This window comes from Triturus cristatus, chromosome 5_2 (genome assembly GCF_964204655.1).
Source record: "Triturus cristatus chromosome 5_2, aTriCri1.1, whole genome shotgun sequence".
Lineage (NCBI taxonomy): Eukaryota > Metazoa > Chordata > Amphibia > Caudata > Salamandridae > Triturus > Triturus cristatus.
The window spans coordinates 205842482-205852371 of NC_140588.1; the positions used below are offsets into that span (position 1 = coordinate 205842482).

At 49.6% G+C, this 9890-nt stretch overlaps 1 long non-coding RNA gene across 2 annotated transcripts in view; it reads right to left on the bottom strand.

The window, feature by feature from the left end:
- The window catches only part of LOC146822804 (uncharacterized), a 175211-nt gene extending 166030 nt beyond the window's left edge, over nucleotides 1-9181 (bottom strand). For both annotated transcript variants that reach the window (XR_014961835.1, XR_014961834.1), the window contains exon 1: nucleotides 9093-9181. This is a non-coding gene — a long non-coding RNA (uncharacterized LOC146822804). The remainder of the gene's footprint in view (nucleotides 1-9092) is intronic.
- Between the last annotated feature and the right edge of the window lie 709 nt (nucleotides 9182-9890).

The following is a 9890-nucleotide window of genomic DNA, read 5'->3' on the forward strand; positions in this document are numbered from 1 at the left end:
ACGATGGCCTGCCATATTTCCGTTTGGGTTGCCAGTGCCGCAGTGGAGGTGCTGAACAGTTGTTGATGGTGTTCTGTCACCTCCGTGACGATGATCCGTTCTTCCTGCGGACTGAACCCTGTCTTCCTCTCCTCCTTGCCCTTCCCCGAACACGGAGTTCCTGGCTGGCCCTCCGTGGGGCTTGTGGGGTTCGGCTTGTCCTCCGCACTCAGTCCTGGTGCGGAGGTGCTACGCAGTTTGAATTCTTTTTTTTTTCTAGTGCATTTTCCCACCAGACGTGTGGGATTTGCAGGCTTGTGTCTGCTTTTTGCTGATTTTTGTACCGTGATTGGCCTCATCACATGATTTATTGCGTTCGTGTTTTGCATTTTTGTGGCGTGGCGTTGATTTTTACGCTGATATTTGATGTGTTATCTGGTGACTATCGCATGCTACCCCCGCGTTGTGAATACTTGGTTGGCTCGGTGAAATTTTCCCGCGAAAGGCTGCGATGTTGATAGTTGCGTTAAGCTACTCTTGCGGTAGTTATCACTGGTTCTTGTGAATGTACCCCTAAGTTCTTTAAAAAGAAGGCTGGACCACAGCTAAAGACAACAGAGGGTTTCGACCTGTGTACTGCAGAGGCGGAAGCAAGTGACTTAGAGAGAGGAGCAGGGCAGGAGGCAGGAGCAGGTAGCAGGAGGAACAGGAGCAGGTGATTGCAGTTGGAGCAGGTGATTGCAGTCGCAGCCAGTTTGGCATGCTAGAGCTGTTGCCGTTATCATTGCCATGTCCCCTGTGGAATCAGCTTTGGTGTGGAGTGGGGAGCAGGGATGCTGATACGGTTCTTGCTCCTGATGACTCCCCTTAGCATGGTGCTTTTTGCCCGCACAGCCACCATTAATGCTACAGCTGTCTCCTGACCTATGCCTAGTCACTCTCCCTTCCTACTGGAGTACCTCTGGGTTCCGTGGCCCACAGCAGAATAAAGATGAGAGGCAAGAGGTAGGACAGGCCACTGGGTGTGCATAGTATTATATGGGAAGAGTGTGCTAGGGACAAAAACAGTGCCCTATAGATGCATCGAAGCAGCAGGCTCAGAAGTCAGTGCTGCTTACACCCAGGGGTCTCCTAATATTCTCCTGCTATTTTCATTCCGCTTGCCTAAACAGTTAACTGTGCCACAAGCCCTTGCCTTCACAGCCTCTTTCAGTTCTATTCACTGAAACTGAGGAAGCAATAGGAAAAGAGCATAGGAGGAAAGTGTCTTATGAGTATTGCACGAGAAGACAGCGAGTAAGTGAGAGCATAATGAAGACAAGCAGCATTTGCTGCGTTGGCCATCATGGAATGGTGCGGCACGGGATTGAGGCTTGTGATCCGACCTGGCAGAACCTGCCTTACGTTATATGCCACTTGCCACCATTTTTTTTCTCAGCAAGGCTTCTAACCTAATTGGAGCTTTAACTGGACTGGACAAAGTTTGGGATTGTTTATCACCTGCAGCAGTGGCTGAAAGAGTCACTATTTGTCACAGGAGCTTCTAGGTGGACTCCACAAGTTTCCCCTGATTTTGGCAATTTCATTCTGCACCTTATATGTCATTTCAGAGGAATGATGAGGTTTATTTACACTCTCTTGGTGGTCAGTGTAGAAAAGTTAGTGTGTTTGTGCGGCAGATCCAGGGCCCAGTTGTGTAACTTTAAGCATCTAAAAAACAAAACCCTAGGTCTCGAGTAATAAGTGGACAGGCGCACTGCTGAGTTGAATTTAGTAAGGAAAGCAGTCTTCTCATTTTGTAGGAGAGTTAGAGTGAAGGGTCTTGTAATAAACTTAGCATAATATTAATTCTCATTTTCTATTTGGCAATAATGATTTGGCAAAAAAGGCCTAATATCACCAGCAAAAGGACGAACCATAGAAGAATGGCATGAGAAAAGCCCATTAGTAGATGCACCCTGAGAAGAAGGATATGCATAACAGGGAGTCCCCAGTAAAGAAGCTCCCCTGGCTTTCAAGAATCTGATCTCGCCAATGTCCCAGGAAATACCCCACTTGGTTGCATCTTATAAAGGAATTTGTGGGGAAACATTTTAACAAGGTGGTTAAGAGGGGGATGAGTCCCACATCCAAGGCATCTAAAAAGGTATAGATCATCCAGCATGGGCCTGATTTATCCCTGGAAGAAATCCTTTCTTAGGACGAAATACTCCACCCACCATAGGTGGCATGCTTCATCAATGGGATTCTCCTTGTGACGGGAAAACCTAGTCCCGCCACGGGCCACAACCCTCTCTCTGAGAGGGAGGGGCTCAGGGATTTTTTAGTTTCCTAGTAGTTGAATATACTGAATCCAACAATGACAAGTAACAAAGTGGGTTGGGTGAGGTACGCAGGGCAAAAAAGGAATGTAAGTGAAAAGGGTGGGTTAAAACTAGCTATCAGGTACGCAGTCTACCTTTATTAATATGTCCTGGGGCCAATATTAAAAAACAACAAAGCACTAGCAGGAGAAGCATATACCTGCAAGTTGGTGAATAAACTTATAGGTCTACATGTTTTAGCCAGTTGACCATAACTAGAGGTGTTGTGGCTTTCGTCAGGACCAGTGCAAGCTGCTGCTTGCTCTTAAATTTTTTCCACAATTGTGGATAATAATGTGTGAAGTGATTCACTGGTAGTACCTTAATGAAAACAAAATCATAAGTTCATTACATAGGGCATCAGACACAGCATTTGTAAGTGTACTGGATATCACTATTCTTCCTTCACTTTGATCTGTAAGCATTAAACAATGCTTCTAATTATTTAGACATTGTGGGCCAGATGTACGACCATTGAATTTTGCGACTCGCAATTTGCGACATATTGCAAGACGCAATTTTCAAGTAGCAAAATTCAATGTACAACAATGTGTCAGACATTGTTTGCGATTCCCAATGGGGTCGGAAATTGCATGCCTCGTGAACATTAATGAGGCTGTCACAATTTGCGACACCATTGGGAATGGCTAGCACTCCCAAGGATGGTGGCCTGCTGGAGTCAGCAGACCCCCTTGTATGGGACTGCTTTGTCAATAAAGCAGATTTTTTTTAATGCAGCCTGTTTTTCTTAAAGGAAAATGGGATGCATTTCAAAAATAAAAAATAAACTTTTCAGTTACATTTTTTAAGGGCAGGCATTGGTCCCTGGGACCACTGCCTGCTCTTAAAAAATATTTGCGCACCCATTCATAAAGGAAAAGGGGTCCCCTGGGGACCCCTTCCTGTTTGCAAATGGTTCACCACCTACTTGAAGTAGGTGGTAAACTGCAAGTGTTTTGCAACCACAAATGCAGTCGCAAAACACTCATAAATGACAACAGTACCTGCTTTTAGGGAGGTATGCCCTTGGCACGCCCCTTCCTAATACCGAGTCGGTAACCCTATTTTGCAAGTCGCAAATAGATTAAGATTAGCGACTTGTAAAATAGGGTTAGTACTTTGTGCCACAATTTGTTGCAGTCGCAAACAGGCCAAATGCCCCTTTGCGCCGGTAATAAACGGTCTTACATCTTGCCCTGTGTCCTAACTTCATATGTTAGTGTATATATAAAAACATTGTGGGGGATATTCTCAAGAACGTGTGATAACTACCGCAAGAGTAGCGTAGCGCAACTTTCAATATTGCAGCACATCTCAGGAAAATAGCCCAGTGTCAACGTGGAATTCACAACAAGGCGGTACCATGCGATAGTCCGCCGACACCATGAACAATACAACCACCACGATGGAGATAAAACCAAAAACCACAACACCAAAAAACACGCGATGGGCCAAAGCGCGGTGAGGAAATCAGTGATAAGCAGCGCCAGGCCTGCAACACACACTTGGCAGGCTGAAAAAATCACCATAAAAAGGATAAAAAACACCCACACACAAACTGACGTAAACCCAAGTACCATGGAGGCAGTCGGAGCAGGCGCAGAGACCGAGCAAAACCCCACAAGCACCCCGGACGACCAGCCCGGGACATCGGGAACAGGGAAGGGCAAGAACAAGGAGAAGAGGAAGACAAAGTTCAGTCCGCAGGCGAACAGGATCATAGTCACGGAGATGATGGAACACCATCAACAACTCTTCATCACCTCCAATGATGCTGGATGACATGGAGGAGCTGGTGTCGACATTCATCAGTGTGGATACTGTGGCTGCAGTCGGGGGACCGGACACTGCTCGACAGGACACAACACAACCTCAACAGGGTGAGTGACCACCAGGTACTGGGGGACGGGTGGAGATGGGCACGATGGCACACATGCACAATTAAGCAGGGCACGGAACATACCCACAATGACCCTGGCTCCTCGCACAGACCCACAGACTGTCACAATGTACAATGCCATGCTGTCAGAATGTCAACCTGTACCATGCGGCTACATACATGTGGACACATTTTAATACACCATCCCCCCTTCACATCCCAGGGGCATCGCCAACACCTCCTGCAGAGCAGTCCCAGCCACTCTTCACTGATGACGAGGACGACAACACCAGCATCGACGCACAAGCCCTCCTAGACATCATTGACCTCATCTGCGACTCACCTCCAGGATCAGGACAGCCCAGCTACATCAATGATACCCCACCCACAACCCAAACCACCCAGCAGGAGGCACCCACAGCCCCGGCACCCTCCCAAGTCCCCTAGGAACAACAAATGGCCTTCAAACGCCGTGTGCTGGAGGGCCAGAGGGAGACGGCTGAGCAGGTGCGGGTGGGGTTCGAACTCATTGCTGCCAAACTGGATGCCATCCTTGGGTGTATATGTCCGCCCCATGGTCTCCAATGAGCCCAGACTGACATCGCTGGAGTCATGACGCGGAGAGTAGAACAGCTGTCCGCTCAGAGTGGCTCCAGCGATACCAGCCGTGGGCTGGCACACATGCGGAGGCTCATGGAGTACATGGAGCGGATGGAGATTGAAAGGATGGTAGCCACCGCTGCACATCATCGAAATGTAGCTGGGATCTATGATGCCCTGCAGACCTCCATCATGGCATTGCCACCACAAGGAGTGGCGCTGATGAATGCTGCTGCCCCCACATCATCCACATCCGCACCCCCTGGTGTGTCAGTGCCTCACAATGCGGCAGACATATCCACTCAGGCACCTGATGTGTCAGTGGCACACAGGGCTGCCGACAATCCCCCTCCAGCCCCTGATGTGTCAGTGGCACACAGTGCTGCAGCCGGTACTGCAACACCCACAGGGGTGGCAGGGCAAACACGAGTATGAGGACGTGGATTGGTTTGTGATCAGGAGGCACTAGCATTCATTTCCGCCACCTTGCCTGTTTCTGCTTGGTGCCGGACATAGCCTCATGACCTTCCACTGACCCCTGATAAACTCCAATGCACTCACCTTGGACAGCAACATGGACTGCCACATCCTGTTCGACGACCGATGACACGGCGGACATACTGCGGACTGTACCCTTCCTCTTCCGCAGTACATATCATCCTCGGATGGACTCTGGCTGGCCCTCCACGGGCCCATATTGTGTAGTGTGCTCGGCATTGCCCTGTACCGCTCCAGCTGCAGAACTGCACTGGATGTGCAAATAAACATCCAGTGATGCACTGCTGTGACATGTCTTACATCATTCAGGTATGGATGTGTGGATGACTATGGGGACAATGCCTTTCCTTGCATCAATGATGTTCATCCTGTGGGATGTAAGTCAGAGTGTGCGACATTGCATTTTGTGTACCTGGTCCCATGAACACTACAACAGGGACACACGCATCAGTCACTTCCTTGTCCGGACATGGACTGGGCCATGCCCTGAGCCCATGAATCATTGTGGCAAGCCCTGCGCTGGTCCAGCATACGGCAGGCCAGACCACTCAGATGACGCACTGAGGGGGGCCATCATTGCTACCCATCGCAGGCATACTCGCCGGTGGTGTGCAGGTCACTGGTCCAGTCGTCAGCATGTCATGGCCACTGCGTGAGGGCAGGTTTGCACACCCACCACACCCATCTGGCACAGGCATCACAGGCCATGTGATTCCGCCAACATAAGGGGCCGACGACGTCACATTCCCCTCTGCCTGTGGTGACTGGATGACGGACGCTCCACAGTTCTCAATCATAACGGGCTCATGAGTAGTTACACACAGGGTTAGTGGCACCCGAGGCCTTGCGGCCGTCACAGGCCTGCCACCACGTGGCGCTGACTGGGGTTGCACAGGGTTAGTGGCACCCAAGGCCTTGTGGCCGTCACGGGCCTGCCACCACGTGGCGCTGACTGGGGTTGCACAGGGTTAGTGGCACCCGTTACCTTGCAGTCATCACGGGCTTGCCACCACATGGCGCTGACTGGGGTTGCACAGGGTTAGTTTCACCCGAGGCCTTGCGGCCATCAAGGGCCTGCCACCACGTGGCACTGACTGCGGTTGCACAGGGTTAGTGGCACCTGGAGCACTGCGGCCTGCACAGGCACCCCACCACAGGACGGTGACTTTGGGTGCACTGAGTCAGTGGCACCTTAAGCTGCTGGGCGGGTGTGCAGCCTGCAATGATGCCCCATCACGGTGGTCTGGACAGCTCAGGTTTAGTGTGCCCTGCTAGACCGCAGTGTAGGCCAGAGCCAGCGGGCTGCACGGGCCTACTGCCATGTGGTGTCACTTCAGGGATCCCAGACTTAGTGGCATCCATTGGGCTGAGCAGGTGTGCAGCCTGCGATGGTGCCGGGTGCACTGGTATGTCCTCTGCCATTGAGTAATGAAGACCCAGCACAAAACGTGAGACCTGTTGGCCTGCGGAGTGTGGCTGCATGGTGTGGAGAGTGCCATGTCCGCGGGCCCTGGGCTTGTGGCTTGCAGTCGCACGTGGTGGGACATCCTGTCTATGTGCCGGTGGCGGAAGGTGAGCAGTGCAGCCTGGGTATGCATGGGCGGTCATGCTCCGATGGGCGGCAGGAGGGGTTGGGGTGCCTCTGCCTGGGTGTGCATGGGCGGGCAGGCAATTTTGTCTTGTGCAGGTGTGTGTACTGTGCCAGTCATGTATCTGGACTCTGTTTCAGCTGACGCCTCTGACTCAGATGTGTGACCTGGTGAACTGTGATACATACTGGCACGTGGTTGGAGACACACCAGTGGCAGCAGGTGAGCAGTGTGGCCTGGGTGCACAGGGGCGGCACTCTTTCTCTCTCACCCTCTCTCTCTCTCCCGCTCTCTTCTTCTCTCTCTCTCTCTCTCTCCCTCTCTTCTTCTCTCGCTCTCTCTCTCTCTCTCCCCCTCTTTTTTCTTCTCTCTCTCCCCATCTCTACTTCTCTCTCTCCCCCTCTCTTCTTCTCTCTCTCTCTCTCTCTCCCCCTCTCTTCTTCTCTCTCTCTCCCCCTCTCTTCTTCTCTCTCTCTCCCCCTCTCTTTCTCTCTCTCCTCTTCGCTCTCTCTCTGTCCTTTTATGTGCGGAGGACACACTTTCTCATCATGTTTTTTGGCTTGCAGGCTGGGATCTACGGATTGTCCCGAGGGGAGCGGCCATGTGTCTTCATTTAATTTCAGTGTTTATTTTAATAAAGTTGCATTTGTTGCTTCGGAAGTGAATGTGTGCTGCTCATTTCTGTGTCGACATATGCATGTCACCAGTTGTGATTGTGCGACGTCAGGCGGATTATTTTGTACATGTTTAGGTGTAGCTGATGTGGCATGTCTTTGGTCGGGGGGTGCCAGGGAGGGGTGGTCCTGGGGGTGGTGTCGGTAAGTGTTGTGGCCCTCTTGGCGGTCCGGGCCGCATGATGGGTGGCTTCATGGCATCTGTTGGCCTTCCAATGTGGCCCTGGGCTGTGCTCCCTTTTGTTGGGCAGGCTGCCGTGCGTCTTTACACCAGGTCAGAGCAGGTGTAGATTTTCTGGTGCTAACACACCTTATCGCCTGTTTTGTGTTTTTATCGCAGTTCTGTCTGGTCATTGAGAATGTTGAGGTGTGATGTTGTCGCGGCTTTTGGCATGGGAACGGCCACTCTGCATCTCATTAGCGATAGTTGAGTGGGGCCTCTGTGGCGATGTTTTTTTGCAGCTGCTATCGCAGGTGAACTGGTGCTGTGGCTGGCACCATCTTGTGAATGGGGAGGTAAATTTATCACGGATTTGGCTGCGATGAAGTGCCGTTAATTCGGCGATAGCTCCTTGGAAGTATGGCCCTGTGTCTTTTTAAATCTTACCCATACATTGCAGGGGAAGGGCCATACCTTAACCTGGTATGCAGCTCAGGGAGGGGGCACCGCTCTGAAAGAGATGGGGGAAGAGGGGAGGAAGGAATATGAAAATGTGCAATATATTCATTAATCATCCTCGTACATAGTAACATGGAACAATAAATGAACTGTATCAGGAAGAACGAGCAAGTATTAATGTGAAGTCCCTTATTATTGCTGTGTCCTATTATGGATCGTAAGCAAGGTGAGGAGAATTTATCAATACAAATTCACGTTGGTGAAGCCTAAAACAAGATGTCCATTTGGATGCCGGTGACCAAAAGGGTCAGGGTCAGTGAGAAGACTAAACTATTGTCACCGATCTTATGCCCCTTTCAAACATCCAGTTGTGTTTTGGTTCAGTAAAGCTAGGATACATGTACTTGTATATCGTGAGGCCGGCAAAATTAGGAAACGACCTTCAAGGTACACGTATGTTGTGAGGTAGACAAAATTGGGAAAAGACCTTCATGGTACCTGTAGTTGTGGTTTATAAAAGCTGAGCATGGAGTCATGGAGAACTGTTTGAAAACAGGGAGAGAGAGAGAGAGAGAGAGAGGCAGCCTTTTACCAGAGAGAGGCAGCCTTTTACCAGAGCGAGGGGCAGCCTTTTACCAGAAATTAAGCTAGGATACAAGTGCGCGTGTATCATGAGGTCGGCAAAATAAAAAAAACGACCTTCATGGTATCTGCCGGTGTGATTTATGAAAGCCGATCAGAGACATGGAAAAACTATTACAAAACTATTTTGAAACAGGGGGAAAGGGGTGAAGGGGCAGCCTTTTTTCCAGACAGTTTCTAGTCCTCCTTACAGGATCTTGAATTCATCTAGGAAAACTTTATGAAACAGTTAAGTTTAGTACCACATACCTCTCAATCGGAAATCCAGACGTGGTAGTCTGCAGGCGTAAGGGGAAGGCAGCACTGCGTTCAGCATCTTTTAACCTACGCACTTGAGAATTTTCCTAGAGTCAACAAGTCGCTGTTCCTGTGATGTCACAACTGAGTCTCAGCTGCGACAAAGAACACTGGGAAAGGTAGTTTTTTTCAACATATTCCCTGAAATATGTAATCTATTTCTAGGAGTGCCTCGTCAGCGTTGCACACAGTGTTAACCAATGTGTTAAGGCTGAATAGTATATGTAATCAGAAAGGGGATGCATGAGGTGCATTGAATAACAATGCACGTTTTGTCTGTAATGTCAACAGGCCTTTATAGAGGCTTGGACAGGCTTCGTCTCAGACTGCCATAGTGTTATTAACTTGCTGCAAGTTTCATTTCCACTCCTTTCGTTAAAACAGTAGGTGGTATCTGTCTGTGCTGGAAAGGTCAGAGATTAACTTTTCCTAGACTCAATGGTGGAACCTCAACTTAATTTTAAATTATGTTTTGAGGGGATCGCTATCATTTCTTTTCAGAGAGGTCCATGGAATCTCATCATTGAGTGTCACAGTGTAACCTGTACACCCATCTTTGTTCTCTTGAAAACAAGAAGTTGGTGATGTCAGAAGTATGTGAAGGAATGTAAGGTTGGTCGAGGACCGTCCACCTTAGATCCTCTGCTGTATGATTTTACTCCAGGAAATGGTTGGTCAATTTGATTGCCTTCTTTTTGCATTATATTGTGCTTTTATGTTCCATTATTGCGGTATTAGTCTTCCAGGTAG